Genomic DNA, 10,119 nt, shown 5'->3' with positions numbered 1-10,119 from the left:
ATAAACTATCGTGGTAATTCGATAAGAGACATCATGGTATGCATCATATCCAATAGGGTGCAGTTATGATGTTCGGACACACCATCATACTATGGTGTTTCAGGCTGTATTAGTTGTGAAACAATTTCCACAATGTCTTAATTCTGTGCCAAACTCGTAATTCGGATATTCATCTCTATGATCATATCATAGATATTTTATCCTCTTGTCACGACGATCTCTCACCTTCACCCTGAAATTACTTGAACCTTTCAATAATTCAGACTCGTGATTCATCAAGTAAATATACTCGACATCTACTCAAATCATCTGTGAAGTAAGAACATAACGATATCCACTACACGCCTCAGCACTCATTGGACTGCACACATCAAAATGTATTACTTCCAACAAGTTGCTTTCTAGTTCCATTTTACTGAAAACGAGGCTTTCAGTCATCTTGCCCATGTGGTATGATTTGCATGTCTCAAGTGATTCAAAATCAAGTGAGTCCAAACGGTCCATTTGCATGGAGTTTCTTCATGCATATACACCAATAAACATGGTTCGCATGTCTCAAACTTTTCAAAAATGAGTGAGCCCAAAGATCCATCAACATGGAGCTTCTTCATGCGTTTTATACCAATATGACTTACGTGGCAGTGCCACAAGTAGGTGGTACTATCATTACTATCTTATATCTTTTGGCATGAACATGTGTATCACTACGATCGAGATTCAATAAACCATTCATTTTATGTGCAAGACCATTGAAGGTATTATTCAAATAAACAGAGTAACCATTATTCTCCTTAAATGAATAACCGTATTGCAATAGACATAATCCAATCATGTCCATGCTCAATGCAAACACCAATCTCGATGGTAGAGGGAGCGTGCGATGCTTGATCACATCAAGCTTGGGAAAAACTTCCAACACATATCGCCAGCTCACCTTTAGCTAGTCTCCGTTTACTCCGCAACCTTTTATTTCGAGTTTACTAACACTTAGCAACCGAACCGGTATCTAATACCATGGTGCTACTAGGAGTACTAGTAAAGTACACATTAACACAATGTATATCCAATATACTTCTATCGACCTTGCCAGCCTTCTCATCTACCAAGTATCTAGGGTAATTCTGCTCCAGTGGCTGTTCCCCTTATTACAGAAGCACTTAGTCTCGGGTTTGGGTTCAACCTTGGGTTTCTTCACTAGAGCAGCAGCTGATTTGTCGTTTCATGAAGTATCCCTTCTTGCCCTTGCCCTTCTTGAAACTAGTGGTTTCTGTAGGATCGAAAGTATGTCTAGAGGGGGGGGTGATTAGACTACTTGACCAAATAAAAACGTAACCTTTTCCCAATTTTAGTTCTTGGCAGATTTTAGCTATTGTAGGACAAGTCAAGCAATCATCACACAATTCAAGCAAGCATGCAAAGAGTATATTGGCAGCGGAAAGTAAAGCATGCAACTTGCAAGAATGTAAAGGGAAGGGTTTGGAGAATTCAAACGCAATTGGAGACACGGATGTTTTTCCCGTGGTTCGGATAGGTGGTGCTATCCTACATCCACGTTGATGGAGACTTCAACCCACGAAGGGTAACGGTTGCGCGAGTCCACGGAGGGCTCCACCCACGAAGGGTAATGGTTGCGCGAGTCCACGAAGGGCTCCACCCACGAAGGGTCCACGAAGAAGCAACTTTGTCTATCCCACCATGGCCATCGCCCACGAAGGACTTGCCTCACTAGCGGTAGATCTTCACGAAGTAGGCGATCTCCTTGCCCTTACAAACTCCTTGGTTCAACTCCACAATCTTGTCAGAGGCTCCCAAGTGACACCTAGCCAATCTAGGAGACACCACTCTCCAAGAAGTAACAAATGGTGTGTTGATGATGAACTCCTTGCTCTTGTGCTTCAAATGATAGTCTCCCCAACACTCAACTCTCTCTCATAGGATTTGGATTTTGTGGAAAGAAGATTTGAGTGGAAAGCAACTTGGGGAAGGCTAGAGATCAAGATTCATATGGTAGGAATGGAATATCTTGGTCTCAACACATGAGTAGGTGGTTCTCTCTCAGAACATATGAGTTGGAATTGTGTATGTGTTCTGATGGCTCTCTCCACGAATGAAGAGGAGGTGGAGGGGTATATATAGCCTCCACACAAAATCCAACCGTTACACACAGTTTTCCAATCTCGGTGGGACCGAATCAACAAACTCGGTCGGACCGAAAAGGTAAACCTAGTGACCGTTAGAGATTTTCGGTGGGACTGACATGCAACTCTGTAGGATCGATATGGTTAGGGTTTGGGCATAACGTAATCTCGGTGAGACCGATTACACAAACTCGGTGAGACCGAGTTTGGTAATAAGCTAACCAGAGAGTTGGTCAGGTAAACTCAGTGGGACCGATTTGCTCTTTCGGTGAGACCGAAAAGTTACAAAAAGGAAACATTGAATTTACATTGCAATCTCGGTGGGACCGATTCGCTCTTTCGGTGAGACCGAAAAGTTACGAAAGGGAAAAAGAGAGTTTGCAATCCCATCTCGGTGAGACCGAGATCCCTATCGGTAGAACCGAATTGCTAGGGTTTGGCAGTGGCTTATGACAAGTGAAACTCGGTGGCGCCGGATAGAAAGAATCGGTAGGACCGAGTTTGGCTTAGGGTTTAGGTCATATGTGGATATGGGAAAGTAGTTGAGGGTTTTGGAGCATATCACTAAGCACATGAAGCAAGAGGCTCATTAAGCAACACCTCATCCCTCCTTAATAGTATTGGCTTTTCCTAAAGACTCAATGTGATCTTGGATCACTAAAATATAAAATGAAGAGTCTTGAGCTTTTGAGCTTGAGCCAATCCTTTGTCCTTAGCATTTTGAGGGTTCCACTTTCACATCCATGCCATGCCAATCATTGAGCTTTCCTGAAATAGTCATCTTGGAATAGCATTAGCTCAATGAGCTATATGTTGTTATGAATTACCAAAACCACCTAGGGATAGTTGCACTTTCAATCTCCCCCTTTTTGGTAATTGATGACAACATATAGATCAAAGCTTCGACAAATGATAATAAGCATGAAATATATCGTCGCTTTGAGAAGTATGTGACAAGTAAGAGCTCCCCCTAAATTTGTGCATATTTAAAATTTGCCTTGGACTGCAAATGCACAAAGAGTTAGAGTCATGGGTTACTCTTCCATGTCACATACATCTTGGTGGAGCGCTTAAAATGATAAGAATGAAATACATGCACTCATCACCAAGAATAGTGAATGATCACATAAGATAGATAAGATGATAATATTAAGCAAACATTGAGTGTAGCTTATGATCAAACACATGATCATCAATGTCTCACGAGCAATGACATAGTATCTCACACAAAAGCAAACAAAGTTCGAAAAACCACCAAATAAAACAAGAGAGAATAAAAGCAACACTCTCTCTCAAAGCCTATGATCTATACATTTTCTCCCCCTTTGGCAACAAGTTACCAAAAAGTTCCTAGAAAATGCATAGTGCTAAGTCGACACTCAGGCTTGATCTTCAGGTGGTGGTGGAGTCCGGAGAACTCCAAGGACGAAGCCTTCTGTAGACGTGGTCGGAGTCGAGGCTGAAGTGGACACTGGAGCTGGTGGAACTGAGGCTGTAGCTGGTGCAGACGTGGTGGCTCTGGGGCCTTGTTCTTCTCAGTAGCTGGGATGCTTCTTGTGTTCCTCTTTGGCTTTGGCTTTGGAGCTGGCTTGGCCTTGGAAGCAGCTGCCCCTGTTCTTATGGCATCACCCATCAGCTTGGGTGCCTTAGGTGCTGGTGCAGCTACCTCTTCTTCTTTCTCCTCATCTTCCATGATGGAAGCCTTGCCAAGCACTCTGGCTACAGTTTTCTTCACCCTTTCTTTCCTCTTCTTGCCTTCAGCAGCAACTGGCTCAATGGGAGTGGGCTTCTCAGTTGAAGCTCTAGCCTTTGACATAGGCTGCTTGCCTGCTGGCCTTTTGATCTTCATCCCTGGTTTTATGCCCTGTGCTGGCTCAACTCTCTTGGAAGTTGCTTCCTCTTCTGCCACATAATCCTCATCTTCTGAGTCTGAGGTTCTCTTCTTTCTCTGTCTTGTGGCAGCTTTAGGCAGATTGCTAGGGGTGCTCCTGCTGCCATCATCCAAGGAACTTGAGGGACTAGTGCCCTCACTCATCTGCACTTGCTGCTCTAACAAGTTCTGGCTATCACTTTGGTCTGACATGATGCAAACTCTGACTGCTGACCCTGTGAATAGGTTATAGATGAGATAGAGTGGATAAGCATCACAAAATGTAGAGATTTTTGCAAAAGAATAATTCAAAAACTTAGTTTTAGTTTCCCACTGAAAGCATCTCGGATCTACCGATTTCTAAACTCGGTGATACCGAAGCAGTTTTGGCACCTAAACTAGTGAACTCGGTCAGACCGAGTCACAGTTCGGTGGCACCGAGACTGCTAGGGTTTCACAGAGTTCCAAAATCAGTCACACCGATAAGTAATTCTCGGTCAGACCGAGTCTCACTTGTGCAATGGCATAAGCCAAATCGGTGGGACCGAGTTTTTCAACTCGGTGGGTCCGAGATGGTTTCGGTGGAAACCTAACCCTAAAATTTTCGAATTAAACCTAATCTACGAGTTCATTGACTGGATAGAAGTTTAACAAACGTGGCAAGAATCATGATGATCACAATGTGCTAAGAATCGGATTGGGGAATAGCACAAAGATCGAGTCCATACCCTAGTTCGGCGGAGACTCGCTACGGCGGCAACGGCGGGGTTGAATTTCCGTTGACGGCGACGGAGACCAGCGACTGGAGGCGGCTGGCGGCGAGGAGACGATCCGGAGACCAAGTTGGCAGAGCAGGCTATCGCGCGGGCGAAGGGGTTCGGAGAAATTTCCAAATTTTTGCCCGTGACTATATATAGCCCGACCCTGTCGGTGTGACCGAGTGGAACAACTCGGTGGCACCGAGATGCAAAACTGTATACAGTTGTTGCAACTCGGTGTGACCGAATGGTTCAAATCGGTTGCACCAAGATCGAAAACCTAGATCAACTTAATGATCTCGGTAGGACCGAAAGTGGGGTATCGGTCAGACCGAGAATCATAAAGAGGTTTTGGAAGTTTAAGTCTATGACGAATCGGGGACTCCGAGCGCTCCTCACACAGAGTGGTTCGAATCTGACTTGATCAAATTTTGTGAAGTAGCATGAATAGAGTTTGAGACGAGAAAAGCATAGATAGCTAGAGGAGGTTCTTAGGCATTCTTGTCCATCCACTTGGCAAAAGGAAATAAAACCAAACAATCAAAACAACAAGTGGATGTCCTCGAATGAGTAAAATATGCAACCAGCATGCTCACACAATAAGATGGCAAATGAAATATGTGACAAGGCATGCACAACCAATTCTAGCATCTATCAAGCAATTTGTGATGACAAGGTCATCTATATATGAGTATATTGACTTAGGAGTCAAGTGAGAACACTTGATCATAGGTCATACTCATCGTTTAAGCTCAAGTGGGGTTACCACTTTTACATAAAGCATTGTTGTGTTCACATCTTTAGAGTTGCTTTAGCTCAAGTCTTAGAGTAAAGCTCCCCCTAGATGTGATATCCCCCTTAGAGGGATGAACTAACCTCGGGTTTTGTCGATGATGACTTCATGTAGATGTTGAAGATGTGGATGCTCAATGTTGATGTAGATCACTTGGAGCTATCCATTTGAGTGAATTGCACTTTCAATACCTACATGGGTTAGTCCCACAAGGAACAAACAAGGATATCCATAGACATAGAGTGATGCACACACAAGATGATGTCCATGAAAACTTTTAGGTTACCTTGTCCCTTGTCTTACCAACAAGAGGGTTTGTGACTCCTTGAACTAGTGCAAGATGTGGAAGTTGATTGCACTTGTTCTTGCCAAAATGATAAGAGTGAAGTATGTTGGCGGAGTCACCCTCAAGAACTCTCTAGTTCTTCTTCTTTTGGATCCACACCATCTTGATGGGAATCCTTGGAGTTGTAGTCGTACTTGATGAAGTGGAACTTGAAGTAGTCTTGGGAATCCACTTGACTAAGGTCTTAGGAGCTTCTTCAAATGCATCAATTTCCTCTTGAAGCTTGTCCTTGCCTTTTTGCTTGTAGTCTTGTGGTGGAAGATCATCTTGAGCTTGTGTCCCCTTGAAAGAAGTATCATACTTCTCTTGTTGAGGAACAAACTTTGTCTTGGGGTATTGATCTTCTTCCCACTCAACTCCATTGGCATTGAATTTTCGTTCAAAACCAACACCTTGATTCTTCCGGTGCATTCCTTGCTTGTGCACAATTTCCTTGAATTGCTTACTCCCGGCAAGGCTTTTGTACACTCCTTTCTCTATAATTCCCTTCAATAAGCTATTTTCTTGCTCAAGTGTAACTTGGCTAAGAGAATCATTAGTGGAATCAAGAGAACTACTAGAAGCAACAATATTGGATTTAGCATGATCATTGTTACTGCTAGAGGAAGAATCTTTCTTGTTCTTGTTACTAGACTTGACTTGAGGCATGTAAGTTGATAAGAGTAAACGCTTGGCAATGTAAGAAGAACTTTTCTTGCGGAGATCATCATTGATTGCTTTTAAGAACTCATGCTCTTCCTCAAGATTGAGCTTTTCAAAGCGTAATTTCTCATGATCTCTTAAAAGTTCTCGATGATCTTCGAAGATAGTTTCATGAGCTAACTTAAGAGTGTTTAGTTCTTTAGTTAGAGCCTCAATCTTCTCCTTATCATTGTCATTCATTTTATCTTGATTAGCATGATTAATTGACGTTTCATCATAGTATTCATCACTAGAGTTGTCAACAAGCAAATCATCACCTAACAAGTCATCTTCATCACTATTGAAATCAACATACTCGGGGTGTGTTACCTTAGGACCTTTGGCCATGAAGCATCTTCCAATTCCTTCATTTGGTGAGTCAAATATGTCGTAGGAGTTGGTTGACACAAGTGCTAGACCGGCAACACCTTCATCTTGAGTATCTTCGGAGTCGGAGTGATAACTTCTCTCGGAGTGGCTGTCGGAGTCGGAGCCGGATACCCATTCACCAACATGAGCTTGATGTCTTCATTTTGTGTAGCTCCTTGATGATTTTTCCTTCCTTTCCGAGTCCTTGCTTCTCCGTGAGTATCTTCGTTCATAACGATCATCTCTACTCCTTCTCTCTCTTGATGGTGATTCTTTGCTTCTTCTTTTTGGAGAATCTTCTCTTCTCTTGTAGGGAGCCGTACACTCATTGGAATATTGTTCGGGTCTTCCACAACCGTAGCAGTTTCGCTCTCGACTAGAAGATCTTTTGTCATTGTAGGACCTTGACTTGAAGCTTCTATCTTTGCTTCTACTCTTGTAGAACTTGTTGAAGTTCTTCACCATTAAGCTCAATTCTTCATTGAAGTTTTGTTTCTCACTTGATGATGTAGGGGCTTCACATGAGGCTTTGTAGGCACCACTTGATTTGTTGTGAAGTTCCTCTTTATCCTTAAGTGACATCTCATGAGCAAAAATTCTTCCAATCACCTCCGTTGGCTTGAGATCTTTGTAATTGGGCATCATTTGGATCAATGTGCACACGGTATCATATTTTCCATCCAAGGCTCTTAGAATCTTCTTGATGATGAATCTATCGGTCATCTCTTCACTTCCTAAGCCGGCAATCTCATTTGTGATGAGAGCAAGCCTAGAGTACATTTCAGCGACACCTTCACCATCCTTCATTTTGAACTTGTCAAGTTGACTTTGAAGCACATCCAACTTGGATTCCTTGACGGAGTCGGTACCTTCGTGCATATCAATCAAAGTATCCCAAATTTCCTTTGCATTCTCAAGACGGCTGATTTTGTTGAATTCTTCGGGGCACAATCCGTTGAAGAGAATATCACAAGCTTGAGCATTGTATTGCAACATCTTCAACTCATCTGCGGTAGCTTCACGGTTTGGTTCTTTCCCATCAAAGAAGTCACCTTGCAAACCAACACACACAATAGCCCAAATGGCGGGGTTATGTCCAAGAATATGCATTTTCATTTTATGCTTCCAACTAGCAAAATTAGTACCATCAAAGTAAGGACCTCTACGGTGATAATTTCCCTCGCTAGACGCCATACTCTCCTAGGTTGTGAAACCAAGGCTATGACCACCAAAAGCTATGGAGATCAAAGCAAATGGAGACCAAAGCTCTGATACCACTTGTAGGATCGAAAGTATGTCTAGAGGGGGGTGATTAGACTACTTGACCAAATAAAAACGTAACCTTTTCCCAATTTTAGTTCTTGGCAGATTTTAGCTATTGTAGGACAAGTCAAGCAATCATCACACAATTCAAGCAAGCATGCAAAGAGTATATTGGCAGCGGAAAGTAAAGCATGCAACTTGCAAGAATGTAAAGGGAAGGGTTTGGAGAATTCAAACGCAATTGGAGACACGGATGTTTTTCCCGTGGTTCGGATAGGTGGTGCTATCCTACATCCACGTTGATGGAGACTTCAACCCACGAAGGGTAACGGTTGCGCGAGTCCACGGAGGGCTCCACCCACGAAGGGTCCACAAAGAAGCAACCACCCACGAAGGGTCCACGAAGAAGCAACATTGTCTATCCCACCATGGCCATCGCCCACGAAGGACTTGCCTCACTAGCGGTAGATCTTCACGAAGTAGGCGATCTCCTTGCCCTTACAAACTCCTTGGTTCAATTCCACAATCTTGTCGGAGGCTCCCAAGTGACACCTAGCCAATCTAGGAGACACCACTCTCCAAGAAGTAACAAATGGTGTGTTGATGATGAACTCCTTGCTCTTGTGCTTCAAATGATAGTCTCCCCAACACTCAACTCTCTCTCATAGGATTTGGATTTTGTGGAAAGAAGATTTGAGTGGAAAGCAACTTGGGGAAGGCTAGAGATCAAGATTCATATGGTAGGAATGGAATATCTTGGTCTCAACACATGAGTAGGTGGTTCTCTCTCAGAACATATGAGTTGGAATTGTGTATGTGTTCTGATGGCTCTCTCCACGAATGAAGAGGAGGTGGAGGGGTATATATAGCCTCCACACAAAATCCAACCGTTACACACAGTTTTCCAATCTCGGTGGGACCGAATCAACAAACTCGGTCGGACCGAAAAGGTAAACCTAGTGACCGTTAGAGATTTTCGGTGGGACTGACATGCAACTCGGTAGGACCGACATGGTTAGGGTTTGGGCATAACGTAATCTCGGTGAGACCGATTACACAAACTCGGTGAGACCGAGTTTGGTAATAAGCTAACCAGAGAGTTGGTCAGGTAAACTCAGTGGGACCGATTTGCTCTTTTGGTGAGACCGAAAAGTTACAAAAAGGAAACACTGAATTTACATTGCAATCTCGGTGGGACCGATTCGCTCTTTCGGTGAGACCGAAAAGTTACGAAAGGGAAAAAGAGAGTTTGCAATCCCATATCGGTGAGACCGAGATCCCTATCGGTAGAACCGAATTGCTAGGGTTTGGCAGTGGCTTATGACAAGTGAAACTCGGTGGCGCCGGATAGAAAGAATCGGTAGGACCGAGTTTGGCTTAGGGTTTAGGTCATATGTGGATATGGGAAAGTAGTTGAGGGTTTTGGAGCATATCACTAAGCACATGAAGCAAGAGGCTCATTAAGCAACACCTCATCCCTCCTTAATAGTATTGGCTTTTCCTAAAGACTCAATGTGATCTTGGATCACTAAAATATAAAATGAAGAGTCTTGAGCTTTTGAGCTTGAGCCAATCCTTTGTCCTTAGCATTTTGAGGGTTCCACTTTCACATCCATGCCATGCCAATCATTGAGCTTTCCTGAAATAGTCATCTTGGAATAGCATTAGCTCAATGAGCTATATGTTGTTATGAATTACCAAAACCACCTAGGGATAGTTGCACTTTCAGTTTCATCAACCATCAACAATTGATGCTCCTTCTTGATTTCTACTTTTGTGGTGTCAAACATTGCGAATATCTCAAGGATCATCATATATGTCCCTGATATATTATAGTTCATCACGAAGCTCTAGCAGCTTGGTGGTAATGAGTTCGGAGAAACATCACTATCTCATCTGGA

This window comes from Triticum urartu, chromosome 3A (genome assembly GCF_056163025.1).
Source record: "Triticum urartu cultivar PI428250 chromosome 3A, HENAU_Tu73, whole genome shotgun sequence".
NCBI lineage: Eukaryota > Viridiplantae > Streptophyta > Magnoliopsida > Poales > Poaceae > Triticum > Triticum urartu.
The sequence above is the reverse complement of the archived record's forward strand: the minus strand, read 5'-3'. Positions refer to the sequence as shown.